General features: G+C 37.7%; 1 long non-coding RNA gene across 1 annotated transcript in view; it reads left to right on the top strand.

Annotated features, from left to right (window-relative positions):
- Nucleotides 1-18,585, top strand: part of LOC309666673 — a 66,835-nt gene extending 48,250 nt beyond the window's left edge. Inside the window, exon 2 of the long non-coding RNA XR_014267229.1 lies at nucleotides 18,425-18,585. This is a non-coding gene — a long non-coding RNA (uncharacterized lncRNA). The remainder of the gene's footprint in view (nucleotides 1-18,424) is intronic.
- Nucleotides 18,586-22,818: the final 4,233 nt, after the last annotated feature.

Here is a 22,818-nt window from a genome sequence, read left to right as displayed (position 1 = left end):
ACCCACTGTATAGCACAGGGGACTATACTTAATATTTTGTAATAACCTACAGAGGAAAAGAATCTAAAAAAGAATATGTATATATCATATATATATGTATATATAATGTATGTATGTATAACTGAATCACTTTGCTGTACACCCGAAACTAACACACCATTGTAAATCAACTACAGTTCAATAAAAATTGTTTTAAAATGTGAATCAAGTATCACTTTCACTCACCTTTCTCTTAATAATAAGAAACATGTGTTGGGGAGCTTAAAAGAGACACAGCAAACAAAGTAACTTATGCCGATGAAATTTCTGAGAGTAATTCTCATTATCATTCTAGAGGACCCACATGATCTGATTCCAACACAGGCTACCGGGTGTTGCATTCCGTGACAATCTATTTTAATAATGAAAACACTATTTCACTGTAACTCTCTTCTGTGCCCTGCCTCCAATTTACTTCCTGTAAGCAAAGGTCTACCACAAGCTGGAAGTGCTAATATAAGTACAAAATCCCTGGTAACCATCATTTTTTAAGAATATGCTCATTAAACAGAAAGCAGAAAAGTCTGGAAACCCCCTGCTTCCCAGGCAGCGCTGCTTGTACTGAAGGGCGGTGCTCCCCAGGCACTTGGTTTCCAGGGATGCAGAGTGAATGCCCGCACAGGTTAGGACCTTTGAGCCTGAGGCTTTCCACGAAATGCAACAATCTGCTGTTTGTTTCCCATAGGTGCCCCCTACATTTCAGTAGCACATTCAAGTACAGGATCATCATAAACCGGAAATGTGTGCTCAATACGGGAAAATGTAGACTGAAGGGTCAGCAGATGCCTAGAGGGCTCAGTTGGACAGAACAAGTTGCATTTAACAGGTTGATTGGATTTTTTTTTCCACTTTTGCAAACAAGGTGATTTCAATGAATCTGTCATAGGAAGTTTGCAGGTTTGCCAATTAATGCACGGCTCTTTTATTCACAGATTACCTGCACATCATCATAAATACCTGGATGAGCAATAAGAGACAAGTGTGCTCTCCTGAGTAAGTTACATATCAGAGCCGCTTAAAATAGAGATGACTTCATTTAAATGAAAGCTGACAAACACCGTTTCTCCTGTCCAAAGCCTAACCTTCTGCGTGTCCTGGAGATTCCAGTCACTCCTGCCTGTTAAGGATTTGGCTCCTGCAGGCATCCCCTTTCTCTCCTGGATCACTGCCATCAGCATTCTAATCCCCTGTATCAGCTATAAAATGCCGCCTATTAAAAGCCCCCCCCATCCTAAGTCCATCTCCAGCCTCACTGCTCTGCTCCTCCTCACAGCAAAATTTCTGTAAGGAGTTGTCTATACTCTCTTTCTGCTGTTTCCCACCATTCTCTCCTGAACCCACCCCCAAGCTGGCTTTTCTTCCCCTAGCTCAGCTCCAGTGAAAGCAACCTGGTTAAATCCAGCACTCAGTTCCTGGGACCGCTCAACCCCATTTACACAATTGATCACTCCCTCCTTGCAACACTGCAGCACTTGACTCTGCAGTTATCACTCCCACCTGGCTCTCTCCCCCTTTGCTGTTGGTCTTGATGAGTCTTCTTGCTTGCTTCCTTTTTCTTCCTTCCCTTCCCTTCCTTTCGCTGATGACATCCCAATTCATTTCTTTGGTTCTGATATTTGCTGAGTTCCTGACCCACAGGGTAGGTACTTGACCTCTCTACTTGGATGGCCAGTTGAAACTCTGCCCGGGCTCTTCCTTTTCCCAGTAAAGGTGCCACCACACAGTCCCTCAGCCCAACACCCAGGGGTCTCTCTTACCACCTCGCCATCCCCTGCCACACACATCCAATCCAGCTGCGATTCCTGCCTGCTCTATGCAGGATTTGATCCCTGCTCACCACCCTATTGCTGCAACTCTGGCCCAAGCTGCCAGCATCTCTTATCTGGATTTGAGCTAAAGACCCCTAGCTGCTTTCTCTTCTCTACCCAGAAGACACACATTATATCATGTTGATTCCCTGTTCTAGACCCTCCAATGGCTTGGAATAAAACCCAAACTAACTCCTTTTTGTAACACATAGGAAACCACAAAAGACCTCGTCCCATTTATCTGTCTAGCCCTCTCACACCGATAACTCTGTCCAGGTGCCCTCCACTCCAGCCACTTAAGCAGCAGTGCCATACCTTGGGCATAACACCCTGGGTCCTTCCTGGGGGTCCTTGCATCTGCCATTCTCTCTGCCCAGCAAGTGCTTCCTCCAGATTCCCCCAGGCCCCTCACTGGCTCCATGGGCTCAGATGCCAGTTCCTCAGAAAGAACCTTCCCAGCCATCCTTTATAAAATAACCCTCGCTCACTGTCTAGCCCTTTACTCTGCTTTACTTTTCTTCACAGCACTTATTACCTGAAATTATAGCCTATATGTATTTATTAACCCATTTATTATAATTCTTCCCAATTTAAATGTAATTTGACGGGGCAGGAACATAATTGTCTTATTCAAGTTTGCATCCCTAGCGACCAAAACAGTGACTGGCACATAAGAGACATTCAATAAACAATATTTTGAATGAAATAAAAGACAATAAATGTGGCTAGGAAAAGTATTAGGTATATGTTTTTCTTATCATACTCTTTAAGTCATTATCAAATCAATTGTAAAATAACTTAGATAAGAAGAGGAAATATTGTGGGAACGAACAAAGAGGGAGAAAATGCTCTGAAGATACTTGCTCTAAAAAATACTAAATACATTTTAAAGCCACAGTAATTAATAATGTGTTACCACTAAAAATATATCACAGAGGTAAACAGAATAGCTGCAATATCTATAAAGGAAGCCCTGGCATGTATAAAACTTATATTATGAAGTAAACATCACAAGCCAATAAATAAAGGACAAATAATTTTTTTAAAGGTATTGGGCAAATCAGGGATTTGAGAAAACTCCAGTTAGGTCCTAATCCAGCATGATACAACAAGAATGACAACAAAATGCGGGACCAACCAAAAAAATTGTAACTCTGATGGTCACTGCTCCTTTCCTCTTCCCCCACAAAAGGAAAAAAAAAACTGGATTGGATTTTTTTTTCCTGGTCACTTGAGCACATCTAGATCACCCATTAGATTTTCTCTGGGACCTGCAGTTTGGCTTTAGGATTGATCAATCAAAATTCCAGTGGCATTAGAAGTAAATTATAAAAAGGCATGACAAAAATAGAAGTAAGTATTTAATGGATCTTGGGGGTAAGAAAGGCCTTCCAAAGCATAATGTTTATAGAAAAAAAAATTCAATAATAGTGACCACATTAAACAAATAAAAAAACAAAAATACTTTTGAATGTTAAGAAACATAAACAAATGGAAAAGGCAATTCTTAAACTAGAAATAATCCAGAAAATATTTCTCAGACTAATAAACTTAATATTTTTAGAAAATACGTCAATCACTCCTACAAATCAGTTATCTCATGAAGAAAATAAGGAAAATAATGTTTGCTTTGTGGCGGTTGGTAACTGACAAGCACTTGGTAGATATTCAGAAAGTCATACTTAATAATAAATTTAAAAGAAAAACACCAATCTTTTAATAGAAAAAATAAAATGACAAAAACAAGAGGTTAGCAAGTAGTCAAATTAAACAAATAAATGTAGATTAAAATCCTGGCTTATCATTTTCACTGGGCAATTTAAAAAATACTCAATATTCGAAACCTGTTTTCAAATTATTGACAATAATGTAAATTGATAGAACTCTTCTTGAAGATATTTAGTCCATACTACCCAAAGCACTCTACAGACTTAATACAATTCATATCAAAATTCCAGTGGCAATTTTTACAGAAATAGAAAAAGCAATCATAAAATTCATATGGAACTACAAAAAACCCAGAGTAGCAAAAGAAGAAGAGCAAGAAGAACAAAACTGGAGGCATCTCACTTCCTGATTTCAAATTATATTACAAAGCTATAGTGATTGAAACAGTACGGTACTAACATGAAAACAGACATATAGACCAATGGAACAGATTAGAGCCCTGATATAAAACCACCCATATACAGTCAACTAAATCTTCAACAACGGTACCAAGAACACACAAATGGTAAATGATAGTCTATTTAATAAATGGTCCTGGGAAAACTGGATATTCACATGCAAAAGAATGAAATTGAACCCTTATCTTACACTATACACAAAAATCAACTCAAAACGTATAAAGATTTAAATGTAAGACCTGAAACCATAAAACTTCTGGAAGAAAACATTGGGAAAAAGCTTCTTTACATTTGTCTTGGCAATGATTTTTTGGATATGCATGACACCAAAGCACAGGCCACAAAAGCAGAAATAAACAAGTGGGGCAACATCAAATTAAAAACCTCTACACAGCAAAGGAAACAATCAACAAAATGACAAGGCAACCTGCTGAATGGGAGAAAATATTTGCAAACCATTTACCTGATAAAAAGGTAATGTGCAAAATATATAAAAAACTCATACAACTCAATAGTAAAAAAAAAAAAAATCTGATTTTAAAGTGGGCAAAGCTTAAACAGTGATGTATGTCAATTATTTCTCAATAAAACTACATTTTTAAAAATGCGCAAAGAACCTGAATAAATATTTTTCTAAAGAAGACCTACAAATTGCCAACAGGTGTATGAAAAGGTGCTCAGCTTTACTAATTAACAGGGAAATACAAATTAAAAACCACAATGAGATATCGCCTCACACCTGTTAGGATGACTGTTATTAATAAAACAGAAGATAAAAAGTGTTGGCAAGGATGTAGAGAAAAGGGAACCCTGGTACACTATTGGTGGGAATATAAATTGGTACACCCATTATGGAAAACAATATGGAGGTTCCTCAAGAAGTTAAAAATGGAGCTACCATATAGTCCAGGAATCCCACTTCTGGATATTTATGCAAATAAGTTTAAATCAGGGTCCCAAAGAGAAACCTGCACTCCCATGTTCATTGCAGCATTATTCACAAAAGCCAAAGTATAAAAACAACCAAAATGTCCATCAACAGATGAACAGATAAAGAAAATGTGGTATGTAGATATAACATTATTCAACCTTAAAGAAGGAAATCTTGCTATTTGTGATAACACGGATGGACCTAAAGGATATTATGCTGTGTGAAAAAAAACTGGACAAGGAAAGACAAATATAGTATGAACTCATTTATATGTGTAATCTAAAATAGTTGAACTCATACAAATAGAGAATAGAATGGTGGTTGCCAGGGACTAGTTGGAGGGGAAAATGGGGAGGTGACAGTCAAATGGTACAAAGTAGCACTTATGCAAGATAAATAAGTTCTGGAAATTCACTATATAGCGTGATGCCTATAACTGAAAATGTGGTATTATAAAATCAAAATCTGCTAAGAAGGTAGATCTCATGTTGTGTTCTTACTACACATACATACACACAAAATAATAATAATAATAAAGGAGGCAGGAGGAAACTTTGGGAGGTGATGGATATGTTTATGGCCTGATGGTGGTGATGGTTTCACAGGTATATACCTACCTCCAAACTCATCAAGTTGTATACATTAAATATGTACAGCTTTTTACATGTCAATCATATCTAAATAAAGTTTTTTTTAAAAAAAGCAATATAGTGTATTTCATCTTATCTGAGTGTAAGGTACAGCACAATTTTAAGTATCACTAAAAAAAAAAGAACAAATAAACAAAAACAAGCTAACCACATGATATGCCATCATCTGTAAAATGCATGTGAATTGCAGAGATTGAAAAAAAAGTAAAAAGGTAGGCAATTTAGAACAATGAGATACGTTATTGCAAGAATCTTAATATAGAAAGAAAATCAAACTCATTCACCCACTGATTTTCAATAATAGTTGGCACAGTGGGTTGAATGGCAGCCCCCCAAAATATATGCTCACATCCTAATTCCCCAGAACCTGTGAATATGACTTTCTTTTGGGAAAAGGATTTTACAGATGTAATTAAGCTTAAGATCTCTAGATGAGATCATCTTGGACTGTCCAGGTGGCCCTAATTCAATGACCAGTGTCCTTATAAGAGGAGAGACACACGGGGAGAAGAGGAGGAGGCCACGTGAAAACACAGGCAGAGACTGGACTGATGCAGCCACAAGAGAAAGAAGGCCAGGAGCCACCAGAAACTGGGAGAGACAACAAAGGATTGTCCTCTAGAGCCCCACAGGAGGCGCAGGCCTGCCAAAACCTGGATTCCAGACTTCTGGCCTCCAGCACTGCCAGAAAAGAAACTTCTATTGTTTGAAGCCACCAAGTTTGCGATAAGTTACTACTGCAGCCTTAGGAAACTCACTCAGGGATATAGTCAAACATTTTCTTAAACAGTGAGGAAAGATAAATGAATAAATGAAGAATGAATGAAAATGTGAGAAAGAAGTTTGAAAGCACATGTACCAAAATGTTGATACTGATTATATTTGAGTGAAATGATCGTAGGAGATACATGTTTTCTATAATGTTCTTCTCCATATTTTCCAAATTTTCCACTATAAGCATAAAAATCAGGAAAAAATAATAAACAGTATCAAAACACAATACTGAAAGAGGTAACTTTTAACAATGAAATTGTTCAACTGTAATCCTACCACCACTATAGCTTAACTATGCCTTTTCCTCACGGTCCCTTCTAAATTTTGTCTTTATAATTAAACAAGATATATATTGCCAGTCAAATGCAAAGAAGAAACATTCCTTAAAACTTCTCTAATATGAAACTTTGGGAGGATTTACTTCTGTATGTTTTCTCTCTTTAAAATGTGTTTACTTCTTAATGCATCCCTATAATTCTCCTTGAGCCCCTTTTTTTTCATCTCCTACCAAAATATTCCTTATAAATATATTATTAGTGATAAGGTTTAGGCATATCCTATCGAGACCAAAGGTTTCTACTAATAAGAGTGCAAATTGTCCTGACCTATGCATTTGAATAGTTCAGCTTCTTCATAGCTTTTTATTTTATAGCAAATATTATTATAATATTTTAATTAACAGACTTTATTTTTAGAGTAGTCTTAGATTTACAGAAAAATAAGCAGAAAATACAGAGTTCCCATATATCCCCTAGCACTCCAGCAGGTTCCCCCTCTTATTAACATCTTGCATTAGTGTGGCACATTGTTACAGCTGATGAGACAATATTAATACTGATACATTAAGTCCATAGTTTACATTAGGATTCTGATATTGTATACTCTATGAGTTTTGAAAAACCGTGACTTGTATCCACCATGAGAGCATCAAGCAGAATATTTTTACCTCCCTGAAAATCCTCTATACATCCCTCCTACCTCTAAAAACCCTGACAACCACTGATCTTTTCACTGTTTTCAGTTTTGCCGTTTCCAGAATGTCAGAGAGTTGGAATCATAAGTATGTAGGCTTGTCAGATTGGTTTCTTTCACTTAGTAATATGCATTTAAGGTTCATTTCATGGCTTGATAGCTCATTTCTATTTAGTGCTAAATATTTCATTGTACTTCATAGATTCTTAAAGAAAGATTCAGAGAAAACGTAAACGGCTTTCTCTATTGCTACGTATGACGCTTCCTGACCTCAACATGTTTACATCAGTGTCTATTTCACTAGTCAACAGACACTTTGACCAAGAATGCAAACTCACTGTAGTCCTAAGGGGAAAGTTTGGCCATAGCAGTGATGTCTAACTAAATTAGTCTCACCTAGATTGTTAAATCATCCCTGTCTGGTCATTGAAGACCAGTTTTCTCTTCATTCATTCAATAGGGGAAAAAAAATAAAGACCTCAAAGAATCCTTCTGAGGGACTCCTTGCTAACGTGGAAAAAACAGGGTGGATAAAAAGCTTTATTTCTTGAGATTCAGAGACTAACCTTTTTTCTTATTATATTGTCATTTGCTAGTGGTCCACTTCAAGAGATTTGGCATATGCTACAATTTCCCATGCTTCCTTTAGCAAAGTAAATTTTTCCTAGAAGGATTTATCAATACTTTTCACACAGTGAGAAGTGTAGGGTTTTTAAAAAATATACAACTGATTTGTTGAAATATACTATTATCCTTTTTTTTAACATCTTTATTGGAGTATTATTGCTTTACAATGGTCTGTTAGTTTCTGCTTTATAACAGTGAATCAGCTATACATATACATATATCCCCATATCTCCTCCCTCTTGCGTCTCCCTCCCACCCTCCCTATCCCACCCCTCCAGGTGGTCACAAAGCACCAAGCTGATCTCCCTGTGCTATGCGGCTGCTTCCCACTAGCTATCTATTTTTACATTTGGTAGTGTATATATGTCCATGCCACTCTCTCACTTTGTCCCAGCTTACCCTTCCCCCTCCCCACGTCCTCAAGTCCATTCTCTACGTCTGCGTCTTTATTCCTGTCCTGCCCCTAGGTTCTTCATAACCATTTTTTTATTATTATTATCATTGCGCTATAAAATCCTCTTGGGCTTTGCTTTTAGTGTCTTGTTTAATTTAACTTTTCTCAAATGACATGGTTGTATCTAATGCTATTTCCCCACTTGTTCTTTGGTAATTCTTTTTTCCTCCTGTGGTTTTTCATGATGTTTCTATGTTGGTTCCTTAAACCTTACAGGTAACTGTAATGATTCATGCAGTAAAGAATTATCAGTGCTGAGCAAAGATAAACACAGAATCTGTAATGCAAGAAAGGGGCAGAGAAGCATCCCAGGCCCTTACTCTTTTTTGCCTCCATTCCTACCCCACCTCTCACTTCCCAATTAAGATTTAATTTTTAGATAATTCTCCCTGAAGCATCAGAATACAACTTCATATCACTTAACTGCATTCCTTCACAAGTGCAGAAATGTAAAAGTTCTACAATGCTCTTTCATGGGGCATCTCAAAAAATAGGCAGGAAACACACTTAAGAGAAAGCTGATTTCAAGCAATCAGGCCAACTGGGGTATGCTAATTTGAACATATTACACGATTGAACCTTATTTTGTAGTCATAGATGGTTGAGATTTCAGAAATTTAGGCTATATATTCTTATTTCAATTCAAAGTGCTACATTATTTGAGTCTATGAATCTTTTCATTCACAGATTATGTAACATACGGAAGCATACATGAGAAAACCTCTAGTGCAGTTTTATTCTACTAATCTTGTGCTTTCTACCAATGCCTCCTGTCACTCTTGTCAGGTATTTATGGACAACTAAACAAACACTTTAAAAGTATAGGCACTCCAGTGATCATTCGTGATACTAAATGACACTGGAACTCCAGTTATTAGGGCCTGATCCATTTGAATGCCTAATTCATTGGGGTTGTAAAGAAGAGAGATAGATGGTTTGGTAAACAGATCAGGAATGGCTGCAAATAGGAAGCAAAAGTAGATGATGGAGAAGTGAAATCAGGTGAAAGTGCAAGGTGAAAATCAAATTAAGCTAAAATCCTGAGTATCAAAGACATCTGGCAATAAGAAAAACAAGGAAGAATACAAAAGACCAAACTAAAGCTTGCAGGAAAAATGAACAGGGAAAACAGGAAAGGCCAGCTGTTAAATTGCTGTGTTTATGTGGAAGGAAGTGAGTGGATGGAGATGTTAATGGTGATGAGACATGAATCCATGGGGCTATGTATATTACAAACTACCCAATTCAGCCTATGATACATCTGAAATATACGAAACACCAAGTTATCAGGATCCTCTTGTCAGTGGTGGTTCTAGATCTTATTTATAGGAAACAGTTAGGGGTAGCAATTTGGTTGGAAGAGAAAACCAAGGGATTTATCATTTAATTATGTTTTTATGTAAGTGGCATTATTCTACTTAAATGTAAATTAGAGAAAAATAAATATAACACACTTTACTAAAGAGGCTCTATTCACAGTTTGCATAATATTTTAAAATACTTATAGTTCATATTAAAATATTTTATTATTATGAGATGGCAGCACCCAGGGATACTTCTGGCTGCAAGTTGCAGAACATTTGGCTAAATTTTTAATTATCTTAAAAATTAAGAAGCCAGAAGACATGCAATTCTAAATTTGGTGCAGCAACTCAACAGTTGCTGCACCAAACTGAGTTGCTGTCTGCCCCACCATCATCAGAGCATTGTAGCTTTGTCCTTGGGTATATCACCATGATGTCAAGACATCTACTGAAGCTGAAGCATCACACCCTTCCCCAGCAGCATTCAAGAAAAGAAGGAGAGAACCGTCTTTAAGGCTCTGCTTTTTTTTTAAAACACAGGAGAAAATCTGTCCCAGGACCCTTTCTTTACATCCCAGTAACCAGAACTCAGTCATAACTACCCTTAAACCAAACAGAAGCAAAGAGGAATAGGACTGCCAAGACTGGCTTGTACTGATCACTAATCATGCCCTTGGAGGCTGAAGAGCCTACATTGCCTAACAAAACACAGCTGTGATGTCACCAACCGGGAAGAGTCACAGGCTGCCACACAGCTGCAAGGGGCTTATGCAGACATGCAAGAATTAAAGCTACTCACCGGCACATCCCCGGGTCCCATCATTCTCTCATTGTATCAGTGATGGATCCTTGCTTCAGCCATAGCTTTCTGCATTTTTAGTCAACCTGCGAGAATAAGAAGAATGTAAAAATTAGTCTGGTCTCTAGGCATTCAAAGGTGGCAATGTATTTCATATACATTGAGAATTGCTGCTGAAGAAAGTAATTCAAAGTTACACCTGGACTCAGATATGGGTCTTTAGTCATGACCAGGCAAAACCTCTTTCCTGATTTTTCCTCAGGAAAATGATTATTCCATGGTATGATTTCAGAGGTAACAGCAAGATTCACCTCTGTCCTCCTACTGCCTAGAATTCCTTGTATCTGGAATCATACCTTTAGAGGTCTATTTCTTAGACTAGGAAACTCACTCATGTTAAAATGGAATTTCTGGAGGATGGATAATTATTTAAACTCTACATTATTACACAGCAGTGTGAACTAATTTTGTGTTGTTTCTGAGAACTAGTTTTGGTAAGCAGAAGAGAGAGGTAGGATTATAATGAAGATTCCAAGACGTTAAGTTGGAACTAAATTGGTAGGGAACAGGAGAAACACATTAAAGGTATCAAAGACCCACTCCAAAAGAACAAAAACTAATTTCAATTTCAAACTCTCAATCTTTGAGTCTTTGTGCATTTTTATTAGAAAATGAGAATTGGATTATCCTATACTGAAAATAAAATTACTTTTGTTCTTTTTGAGATTTTCTGTTTTCTCTTATTCTTGATAAGTAGTGACAGTTTTCTGGAAGGTTTTTCCCTTGTTTTTTTTTTTTAATGAGTTTTCCTAAAATTGTTCTAGAATCTAGGTATGGCTCAAAACCTGGCAAAAAGTGGACTCTAGCTGTAAATTACACAGTAATAGTATAATATGATGGGCCAGGCATTGAGATGGCCATTTCTGGGATGCAGAAGGATGTGGAATGGAATCCAATTATAAAATCTTAAAATTATCTTCTGGTTAGGTCTTGAACCACTGAAACCTACAATTTTCTCTCTAATTTTGATAAAAGACTAATAACTTCTTATACCTACTCTGATACAAGCTTCAAACAATATAAAACCTAGAAATTTAAGTTGAAAATAAGATTCACAGTCACTTCATTTAGGAGCAACTAAGTAAAAATAATTATTTGAAATTTTAATAAATTTATCAGAAGATAGATTCGTGTAACTGATATTAACACAGTTCCCTCTCACCCTTATATGTAAGGTCACCAACTTGTTTTGGTTAGTCAAGGACCTTCCTAGTTTTAGCACTGACAGTCCTATATCCCAGGAAACTGGGATGGTTGATCATACCACCTGTATGGAACACATCAATACTGGGAAAAGAAAATATTGCTCTAACTTCATTGATTAGCTAACATTTACAACAGCATGTTGGATAATACAGAGTATGTTTCAATTCACAGTACTCATTAGAACCCAACAACTTCTTCTTAAGCCATTGAATCAACATAATCATATTTTTCTATTCTGCAACATATAAGAAAATCGTGACGATTCATGGAATAGCACATGCACAGATTTCTTAGAGCACCTGGAGGTGAGGTGCTGTATTTAGTGCCCAAGACAAAAATCTATTGTTGTCATTTGAATTTTCTAAGACCCTGAAAGAAACTTATGCTCAGGTTTGTGAAGCCAAAAGGAAATATGTAATTGTGTAATGATTTCATGAGTCTAGGTAACCATGAGCAGCCATACTGGTAAACTAAGCAAAGCTCACTTTGGAGCAGCTAAAAATTTCTCATTGTCCATACAACTTGTTTGAAATTCAAAACATAACCTTCATAAGAGCCTGCAATCATGCCTTATCATCCCCGGGGGCTCAGTGAAGGTAAGTAACTTGACCAAATTCATTGCAGCTAATCCACAGGACAGCTAGGCTTGAACACAGATCTGTCCATCCCTACAGTTCATGGTCCTCCCATTCCACCACCTCTTTCTGCCCAGCACAGCCTAAGGATCTTCTGAGGAAAAAGACACCATTTAAAATAAATAATACAAATCTATAATATATTTATGAACATGATGACAGTCAGCTCCCTCCATTTGAAAACTCATGAGTTGAGCAGTGATGGCATATGAACAGATCTACATTTTTAGTATGAGTGTGTCACTGCTGTGATTGTTCTTGTTCTTGTTGTTTAGGTGTGCAGAGCAAGACAGCTTCTCTGTGGAAACTACTCAGTGAAGAAAAAAGAGCAAGAGCTAACTGCTAGAACAGCAGCAACAGATCCACACTTTTCTTGCTCCTGAATCTGCACCGTCAGATTATTTCTCATACTTTCCTGGGAAAAGAAGAACATATTCTGCTATTGGGCATGAAGCACATACAAAAATCACTCCAGTCTCAGAAGCAGTGGTGGCCCCTTGCCTGTTGGGTACAGGCACAAATGTTTCCTCTTCTTTCTGTGACTTAGGGAATTAGTGAGGGATGCCACGTGGTTTTCAGTAGAGCACAGTGATTAAGGGAGTGGTTTCTGGAGCCACATTACCATCTGGACCACTTGGTCAAGTTACTTCAGCTCTGGGACTCAGTTTCCTCACCTGTAAAATGGTGATGATCAATTGCCCTCAACGTTGTTGTGTAATTACTTACACAATATACTTACAATATAGACAGGCATACAGTAAGTGCTCCATAAGTTTTAGCTATTGCTATTTTCCAGCCAAGGGCACACAACATTCATAAAAAGCCATTTACTGAGTCCCAGAGTCCAGAGTACGTAGTACGAGGCACCAGAGATACAACAGGTTTAAGATGTGATCTTGGTATTTAAGAATATTACAAACCAACTAAGAAGACAAGAAATGTAAATAAAAAAGACAAACAACAATCAAAGTAGGACCAGCGATTATCAAATTTGATTGCTGACAGACACTACTAGACAGATACTATTATTTACTCTTCACAGATAAAAAAAACCAAAAAACAAAAAAAAACAAATAAAAACTAAAGCTCACAGAGGTCACCCCTGCTTTTCTCTGCATCCTGCCTCATTACATACAAAGGATTGTGACCTCCATCTCTCCATCCCAACATCCCGTGAAGTCAAAAGAGCAAGTAGGAAAATCTTGGCAATCTTATCCAAGAAGGGAAGCATTTGAGAAAGCCAAGATCAGCCTGGGGAAGCTGACTAAAGGATGCTGTATGCCAAGATCATACAGGCATTTCCATTGTTAGTGCTGGCCGGTCTCAAGCTCTGGTTCATCTCCATCATCATCCTTCTTTCTTCCATGGTACAGACTTCAAGGATCCCGTGAGCTCTCCTTCAGTGCTGCCATTCACTCATCCAGTTCTTGCACAATTGTCTCCATCTCCTTCAAACTGCTGAGCAGTTGGATGATTTCCCCCCCTTTTACCATTCCTTCCCCAGTCTCCCCCAGTCTCGCAGCTTCTGGAGACCAGCTCGTCGATCCCATGTCTTTAAGCTGTTAAATGCCACTCGGTTTGGGATAACAGGAACTAACAAATAATGAACAGGAGAAAGAAAACAAGTTTGAGAATCTTACAAAGTTCTTAACAGTCATGGTTGCTGGCTGATAGTTCCTCACCTCCTTTCAAGAAATTAACAAGGAAGACTGTGTGTTCGATCCTCTGCTTTAGATCCACAGAATAGAGTTGATCTCTGTTCTCCCTTCTTTCTTCCTCACTTTCCTAGACATAAAGATTCTTCTGAATGAATGAACCAACCAGCAAATACACTGTATTGTTGGTGGTCGAAAACAGAACAAATCAACTCAATCTGAAATGAAAGTAGACTCATACTGAAGGCTTTGAAAGAGTTGGAAAAGTTATTCTCCATCACAAAGGTCCTCCATGGATAAACTGAGGCAACAAATCAAATACTTTACAGATAAAAAAGCAGGCGATGGAACCCTGGAAGAGGTGAATGTTGGGAAATTGCATATATCTAACATGGTCTTCAAATCTGAAGCAGAAAGCATCAATATTAATTTTGATAATCCATAGGGACACTGAAACCACTGGGAAAAAATTAAAAGTATTACTCAGCTTGAATCTGTCCAGCTGATTGTCTCTACAGGCTGAATTTTTTGGATAGCTTCACTTTCTTATTCAATTTGAATATTTTATTTTTTTATACTCACTTGTGTTTCAAACAGGATTAAGGAAGTTCAAATCGCATAGATGGATGGAGACCAAAAACAAAATCTGATAATAATTGTTAACGTGTCAAGCTTAGGAGGCAGAGGGAGAGAAGAATGGCTCCTCAGACCTGAAGCAATCCTATTTCTGAGAAGGATCCCTCTCAACACTTAGAAAGATGTGATTTGATGGGAAATAGAATAATAAACAGTTTCATCTTCATTAGAAGTAAAATCTCAAACCATCTCTATTTTAAAAAAAAACAAAACTGTACTTAAAATGACATGCATTTTATTTTACTAATGTATAGGACATTAAGCAAAGGTTTGGTTGCCTTGGTTACAAATTGTTGTCACAGAAGATGCACATCTCACAAAAAAGGAGATATAGAATGCTTTCAATATACTCTGCGCATTACAGAGTAATGGAGTAATTTAAAAATAAACTGGACCAAGCATTCATTTTTGTACTGTTAAGAGATATGTCCAGGCTTGAGCAAAGGATACCTTACGCTACTTTGTATTTCTTGAGCTCCTATGAGCCTTCCTAAAGTGTCTCGCGATGTACTGCCAACCACAAAGGTTTTAAGGAAAGTTTTAAAATTTGAGTGATTTTCTATATGTGTTTTTTCTTAATTCAGTGCCCCACAGTTGTACTCCTAATTGCCCAAATGACTAATAAGAACCTAGCTAAATATTATCAACGTGTCTATTATATGATAAAGACACGAATCTAGTATAGGAAGAAAGTAAATGTTTTTTTCTTTTACATTCTGTCAGAGTCCATTTAATCAAAAGGGGGTTTAGAAAGCCAGTCTCCCAAAATGTAGTCTTCTTAATCAATTGATAAACAGCTCATTAAAGGAAAAAGGTAAACTTTGAGTATCCTATAAGAGAAAGAGTAAATTGGTTCATAATTCACATTAGAATTATTACCATAGACTAGGAGAGGGCTGTTCAAAAAATAAGAAACTTCACCGAGTAGGACAGTCAAGGAAAAGATCAAGGGCAAATACACAGGTGAGAATCCCATCTCTACCTCAAAATCTGTCTCTTTATTATTAATAATTTAGGTTATTTAAAATAATAAAAATTTTGAATTGAATTTTAAAATGTCACCTAGAGAAAAGTGCCATCAATATTCTGATGTATTTCCTTCCCAATTTATTTTTATGAATTTTTTACATACTTAATAAGTGTTTCCTAATAGTATAGCACACTCACCATAAACACCTTTAAAAGCTATAAAACTTGTTCAACATGTTGAAGGTATCATAATTTGCTTTTACATTCCTCTACTTTAGAACATTTATGTCTTTAGTAAATGTTGTTACTACATGAACCCTCTATTGATGTCTTTGCAATGTAGAAAGAGGAAAAAAGAAAGGGTCAGCGAGACAGCAACTCTTAAAAGAAGAAATACCACACTAAAAACAACCCCAGCACGTAATGTATGATATATACGTCAAGATCTCATTTATATATTGTAATACATATTTTGTTTATATATGTTTATATGGTTATATTACATATATAAAATTAGGAAGAAATAGAGTTTAATTTACATATGCTGATTTGTAAGGGTGTCAAGCTATATACAACAGGGCTGTTAACAGAGGTGTCAGGAGTGGAAGATGATTGACTCTTATGCAGCTTAACTTGTTAAAACTGGTAAGTCTAATTTTTGTATTTTCAAAAGGGTCAAGTAAACATATTTTATAATAACCTTTAAAAATATGTATATAAAAAGGTCAACCAGAAAAAAACTTGGATGTAGGCATATATGCAATTTGACCGAAATTACTTTTTAAAAATCCAAATATTTAAAACAACTGAACAGAAGAATGATTATCTCTGGATGTTGGAGATATAGGTAATTTTTCCTCATGTTCTTATTCTTTACTTTTTCTAATATCTTATAATACATATGAATTCATTTTGTAGTGGAGAAAAACACAGCCTACACTTTATTAAAATAAAAAGCATACCTGGCTCTGATTCCAGTCTGTTGTTTTTTAGCTGTGAACTGGACAAATCACTTGACCTCCCTAATCCTCATTTTCATCATCTGTAAAGACAATTAGCAATGTCTGGCCTGCCTACCTGATGCATTTTTGTAAGAATTAAATAAAAATGCTTGTGAAAGTACTATATATATCACAATATTCTGTACAAATATAAAATATCATTATTGATTTAACTAGACCAATGATTTAACTAGATGGCTAAGTAAAGAGGAGAGAGGAAAGATAAATACATTTTCTTCTACTCCTTAGCAGCTACCCAAGTATAATTCAGCAAGCTACACTTAAAGGACGCTGCGAAGAAGGGGAAGAAGAATGGGGGTGAAGTGGGGAAGAAGGAACTGCAGTAAAAAACTGCTTACAGACCTTTCTTTTGTAATTATTGACAAAGCCAAAAGTGAAATTCCTTCACTGCTGTGTCAGACACCCCTAAGGACATTATGATCAGATGCTAAGAGCACCCCAGACTGCCAGCTGTTCCTCCTACCTGATTAGATGATGAAAAAAGACAATTGTTAAGTAGTTTCTCAGTTTAGCCTTATCCTTCTTTCCTATATTGCCTTGTTATATACTACACCAAAATAAGTACTTTACCAAAACTGGTCACATGCTGTCAATGGTATAATCCATTCTATTTCAAAATAAACTAGATATTAAAAATCATTTGACTCTCCTGACTAAATACTTCTCCATAAATAAAAACAAAACTTATAAGAATTCGTGTTACATTAATACAATCTGGAAACATGAATCACTTCTTATTTTTTCAAAAAGTAATCTCAACTAGATCACTTAGCACATTTAAATGGGTTGAACTATTTTGATTGTTTCAAAAATCAGATTTTATGCAAGACACCAAAAGTCCACTAGTTTTTCCAGTGATTAAAAAATACTTTTCTGAACTAAGGAGCTGGGTCAAATCCCATTATCAAAAACCATCATTCATTTTAAATTAGAATTTTAAAACTCCTGTTTTGATTTAGCTTCTGTAATGCATTTCTTTTTTCAGAAACGATTCTACCTTGATATTATGGACTATTACGTGATTTTACCAAAGTTTCTGTAGCCTGCAGGGTAAGCCTTCTTTAGTCTGACTGCTATGCCCCGGCCTAAAGGACAGGTGAATAGATTTCAGCAACAAAAGTAAAGAATACATGGAGGCGCCCATGGTCTCACAGTGGGTGATAATTAACTTCTCTGGGGCTTAGTTTCCTAATCTGCAGACAAATATTTGAATAGATCAGTGTATTCTGAGGCATACTGGCCCCACAAGATGGTCCATGAAAGATGGGCGGGGGTGGAGTGGGATAAGGGGATGGTTAAACACAGTGAACTTGAGCAATCCTGTACTCTGTGCTCCCTGTTAGAGAGGCAGTGTGGATTAGCCAAGCGGACATTTACAAGAAACCTTTGTAATTCATCCTAAATCACTGTTTCCACAGTTCAATTAAGCATGCAAACATTTTGTCGTCATTTTACAGAGAAGGTGGAGATAGTGAGAACCTTGACCACTGGAATACACTTTGAGAAACTAGATTTTATAATTATTAGCATCCCGTCTAGCCCTGGAATTTTCTGATGCTATGTTGGTCTATTAAAAAGTAATGAGGGCTTCCCTGGTGGCGCAGTGGTTGAGAATCTGCCTGCCAATTCAGGGGACACGGGTTCGAGCCCTGGTCTGGGAAGATCCCACATGCCACGGAGCAACTAGGCCCGTGAGCCACAATTGCTGCGCCTGCGCGTCTGGAGCCTGTGCTCCGCAACGGGAGAGGCCACGATAGTGAGAGGCCCGCGCACCGCGATGAAGAGTGGTCCCCACTTGCCGCAACTAGAGAAAGCCCTCACACAGAAACGAAGACCCAACACAGCCATAAATAAATAAATAAATAAATTAATTAATTAAAAAAAAAAAAAGAAAAGAAAAAAAAAAAAGTAATGAGATGTGTCCTGATTATAAGACAATTATGTCAGCAAACTTTACAATATAAGTTATGTCAGAAAATTTACAATATGGTGAAAAATAAAAGACTAATAAAATTCCTACTGAAAATGATTAATGTCAAATACTCCCATTTCCTGATATTCCACACCACAAAGAGCTGTCAAACAGCAACATAAATCAAGGGGAAAATGGAATAGATATAAGATTATTAAGCATTAAAGGTTACTGCTTTCACATCTCAAATAAGGAGCCTTTATACAGTAGTATCCTTTTTCTTGTGCAGAGAACATGTTTATCATTTGCCAAATACGTAAAATGAAGAGTCAGAAAAAGTATCTTTAAATAGATGCTTCCACTTTATAGACACCTGTGGTTGTAAGGTTGATGTATATCCAGCATATGGGTGGACAGTGCAGAGTAAATTACAGAGAAAAAGAACGAATCAAAGGGAACCCAAAGCATATCCGTTCCCCAGCACTTAGAGAAGCTGGAACGAGATACGGTGCGGAGTCACCTTGGAGACCAGGGTCAAGGGAAATCATAACAAAATTACTTTTTAGTGACATTCTAATGGCTTGCTAACAGGACCGGAGGAAAAGAAAAGGCAGTGCCAAGATCCTGGGTTTCATTTTTCCCTCAAATATTTTTTTTTTCTAAAATTAACCTTAACGTTTGCCTTCAGCTAGATAAATCTGGGTCCAGTCCTGGCTCTGTCATTTCATGGCTGTAGTAGCTTGGGCAAATCCTTTGATGTCTCTGAGCCTATTTTTCGTGTACGTAAAATTGAGATGATAGTATGTAATTTTCACACAATGTAAAAACTAGAGAGAGTGTAAGTTAAAGTGCCTGACACACAGAAAATGCTCAATAGACCTGGCAAGGGTCATCACACTCTTACACTCTATATGCAGGTCTGAACTAGGCACAATGGAACGATGCGTGGATTCTGTGGTCCGTTGTACTCCCCCACCATTCTACTTAAGGATACCTCCTCTCATGAAGCTGGCCAGAAGTCTCACATCCATCAGGCTAAGCAATTAACCCCCTACCCCATGCTGTCCCACCACGGTGTGTTATGGTGAACTAGCAAAGGTCAAAAATGAGCTTTGACTGTGCTCTGATACGGTGTTCAGCCTATCACAGGCATAATCTCACTGACTTTCCACAACAGCTGTTACAAACGATGAACCTGTAGAATGAGGATGGTGATGGTGTCACCCAAGGTCACCCTGGCATCAGAGCTGGCACTTAACCAAAAGCCTGTCTGACTTTAAAGCTCACGCCCTTCCTCATCACACTGTACCAGTACGTGTATCCAGATCCAACCGATGAAGTGGTTTTGCTCTAGGCAAGCAGTTCCCAGCCTTTTCCTGAATAGCTTCTCTTTAAAGATAAAAACTATGCAGACCTCTATCATATCCCTCCTCGATGATACTTGGACTTTTTCATTTCTTTTTGGATGATGCACAAAGATAAACACTACCCTGATTGCAGATACGCTTTCATACAGACGGGCATGTTATTAGGCATGACAGTAGCCATATACATTAGAAAAATAGATTTACTATTGTGTGGGAGATAAATTGTTTACCCAAATCTGCAGCCGAATCATTGGGATTCACTATCTAGCTATTTCTTGATCCTGCCAAAACTTACATCTGACTTAGAAGGTCTTCTTTTAGATGTGTGGGTTAATCTGTATTTTGTATTATTGTACATTTTAACAGAAAGATTCATTCTCATAAAAATGAAAATTTTAGATATTCTTTTATTTATTCTGTATATTCATATATAAATTCATAATGCATGTACTTACTATTTGCTGGGTGCTAATGTCTGCCCTCACAGACTTGTAGTCTATAAGGATGCACGGATAAAGAAGCCAACCAGCAATTAAAATGTATTCTGGAAATTACTATGAAGGGCAGTACAAAGTGCCTTAGAGGGCTGGAAGGGGATGTCTAATTCAGGGTATGAAGAAAAGCCTCCAGGAGGGAGTGATATCTAAGTTATGGCAAGAAGGATGGTAGGAAACAGTCAAATGAAAGTACCTATGAGGAAGGAGTAGGGTATGGATGAGAGAAGGGATGGTGGATTTAGGGAATCAAAGAAGCTTGGTATATGATAAAGATAAAATGTGAGGAATACAGTGTCCTTAAATGAGGCTGGAGACCATGGCACAAGTCTTAAAGGTCCCTGTAAAGGAGTCCAGATATCATGTGGTCTGACTGACATGAAGAGAAAAATACTATACTTCTTTAAATTGCCCAACACAGATGCCAGCTTCATCTGCCTTGTGCAGATCCAACTCTGTGCCACAGCTCTTATGAATCCAAATCCTGGTGCTTCACCTTTACCAATCCACCTTTACCAATCTGGTGCATCTACCCATGCCCCAGCTGCAGTGAGTGTTGGTGGCTATCAGCTCATAGATGTTGCCCTCCTCCAGAAAACTGCCCTGAGCTAGTGGAAGCCACTTCACCCAAGAGGGATATGCACCACCTGACAAAGGCTCTCTCCCTTAACTGAGCTTTCATCAGGCTCCTCTGAATCCTCTGCTCCACTAGCTGGACCTTGGGCCTCCCAGTCTGTCCGTGTAGAATCCAGTTCAAGCAAGAATCTGGCTTAGTCCATTTGGCAAAAATCCTCCAGCCTTGGTATCTGACCACCCCCTCTATCTGATGACATTTCTCATCCCCTACCCTTGATATTATCTTATCACCCTGGCCTGCCTGCAGCAAGAATTCTGTTGAGTCAGTTTAGCAAAAAAAAAAACACAACAAAAACAAAAAAACCCTTATTCCTTAGTAATTTTTCACCCACTGACCCTGCTCCTTGGTTATAAATTTCCACTTGTCCTTGTTGGAGTCAGAATTGAGTCCGATCTCTTTTCCCTACTACAAAACCCCATTGTAGTAATCTTCCATGAACAAAGTCTGCCTTATCATCTTTAACAAGTGTCATGGATAATTTTTTCTTTAGCACACCCATGGCTGAGTGATTATGGTACAAGGATGCACTCTTCGGTGCAGTGAAGAGTCCAACGCTTCCCCCACGCATCAGACCAAGACTGGACTTGACCTGAAACCACATCTTCACTTGCCTCTTTCTCCTTCCTTACTTGGCCTCACTCCCTCCTAGAGAGGTTTTTTCTGAAGACCACCTCCTCCATAAATCAAGGGCACCTGAACTCCTGGTCAGGCTCTGTTTCGAAGGGATCCATGGAAGACATGCCATAAAAATTAAAGAAAACCTTTATGAAGTGAAATACCCAGAAAGGATACTAAACTAAGTAAAGTTATCTCTGAATAGATGACTCAGTAAGTGGTTATTCGCTATTCACGTGATGCAGCTTCTTGGCATGGCACGACAGTTGAGAAAATCCCGTCCAGAAGACAAAAAACCTCTTTCATAATTACTCATAATTTTCACATGCAGTCTACTAAATATCAAACAGGGACTCTATAGACCACAATAACGCTCCATGAAGACCTTCTCCCTACAATGCACCTTCCTCACACCAAAGGGGCTTCCTAATGCTTCTCCTTAAAGATTCCCTAGCCCTTCTACTTCGATCCCATTCTTTCCTCCCCATTTCTTCCCGATTGTACATCATGAGAGCATAAAATACTCTCACACCTCATACCCTCTGAGGTTAAGTAGAAGCAGGTGGTACGTGAGGAAGGAATAAAATGCTAGAAACGTGCATATATTCATAATTTCCATTCCATTATTGTCAAAGTGCTTCACACATTTTCTGTTTGTTTGAGGACTAAATCTTTCATGTCTTTCTCTAATGTTCTATCCATTTCCCTAGCAAGTTGTGCTCTATCAATAAAGCAGAAGCACAGCTAAACCCCTGAAAGAAAAATTGTGTGTGTGTGGGGGGGGAACATTTCATAAAATAAGTTAAAACTAAGATGGCTACGATGTGCTCCTTATCTCCATCTCTCTTCACACCTCCCTTAAGGCAAAAATGCTTATTATTACCAATAGAGGGTTCTAGAGTACCAAGAGAGCCTTCCTTTTAAGGCTCTCTTAAAAGGAGTGTGAACTGGGACAAAGCAAAAATGTAGGAAGATCAAAGATTGTCTTCATCATGAAAAATGATTAACAATCTCCACCTTCCAACCAATGTGGCTGTTTTGAAACTGTAAAAAGCACGTGGCACTCTTCCCTGGAAGCCCCACAATGGCACTCAGAGGTCCATGGACGACCCTTCCACATGTGCTG

Source organism: Balaenoptera physalus (assembly GCF_965194825.1).
Source record: "Balaenoptera physalus genome assembly, chromosome: 9".
In the NCBI taxonomy this organism is placed as follows: Eukaryota; Metazoa; Chordata; class Mammalia; order Artiodactyla; family Balaenopteridae; genus Balaenoptera; species Balaenoptera physalus.
Note: the sequence above shows the minus strand (reverse complement) of the source record. Positions and strands in the feature narration are given on the sequence as shown.